This window comes from Orycteropus afer, unplaced genomic scaffold (assembly GCF_000298275.1).
Source record: "Orycteropus afer afer isolate SDZICR_OR568_19922 unplaced genomic scaffold, OryAfe1.0 scaffold00279, whole genome shotgun sequence".
Lineage (NCBI taxonomy): Eukaryota > Metazoa > Chordata > Mammalia > Tubulidentata > Orycteropodidae > Orycteropus > Orycteropus afer.
The window spans coordinates 938,499-939,745 of NW_006921866.1; positions in this window are offsets into that span (position 1 = coordinate 938,499).

Below are 1,247 nucleotides of genomic sequence, written 5' to 3' on the forward strand. Positions count from 1 at the left end.
CACCTATTTTGGTCATGTTGTAAGAAGGGACCATTCCCTGGAGAAGGATGTCATGCTTGGTAGGGTGGAGGGTCGATAAAAGAGGGGAGGCCTTCAATGAGATGGATTGATATGGTGGCTGCAATGATGAGCTCAAGTATAGCAGGGATTGTGGGGCTGGCGCTGGAACGGGCAGTGTTTCGTTCTGCTGTGCATGGGGTCGCTATGAGTTGGAAACGACTCGACGGCACTTAACAACAACAACATGAGTCAGAATCCACTTGATGGCAGTGGATCATATGCTACATCCTCATCTAAATACTATCTTTACCTGAGTTATCCCATTTAAAAATGAGCATAAAAATATTACAAGGTCTGATAATCAATGTTGTCAGTAAGACAACACAAAAGTGTATTTAAAATTGTAAAATCATATTGTGGTTTTTAGATGCCATCAAGCTGGCTCTGACTGATGGAGACTTTATGGAGCTCTGGTGGCATAGTGCCTAAGGCATTTGGCTGCTAACCAGAAGGTTTGAGGTTCAAACTCACCAGGCAATCCGTAAAAGGAAGACTGGACTATCTAAATCTGTAAAGATTTACCACTTCAGAAACCCAAAGGAGGTTGCTATGAGTTGGAATCAACTCAATTGGTTTTTTGGCATGTATAATGATATGTTCCCAGGCTTTGGTGGCATCTTATGCCTTCCACTTTGGGAAAGGTCATCTTCCACCATAACATGATATCAGGTAATACTGTGTTGTTATGTTGTTAGGTGCCATCATATCAGTTCCTGCTCATAGCAACCGTATGTAAAACAAAGCAAAACACTATCCAGTTCTGCACCATCCTAAAAGCATTGCTATGCTTCAGCACATAGTTGCAGGCACTATATAAATATTAGACGACTAATATTATTTTTCACTAATTCTCTATCAAGCATTATATCCTTATCTAGGGAATGGACCCTTCTGATTACACACCTGTTACACGGTTGAAGAAGTGGAATAGAAGGATATTCTGTTACAGAGAATGAACAAATTTGTCAGTGACATTCATTTTACCTGCCTATTTTCTAAATTTGGACCTTGTGAGTTAAACTCTCCTTCCTCCCTTAGAAAATATAGAAATATTAAATGGTTATTCTCTGAAGGCTTTTATATAGACATGAATCACTTCCAGAAGCTAAACTTCATTACATGAATGAACTAGCCTTAGGGGCATGGGAGGATATCAAGAACATGTGGGAGGATATCAAGAACATTAT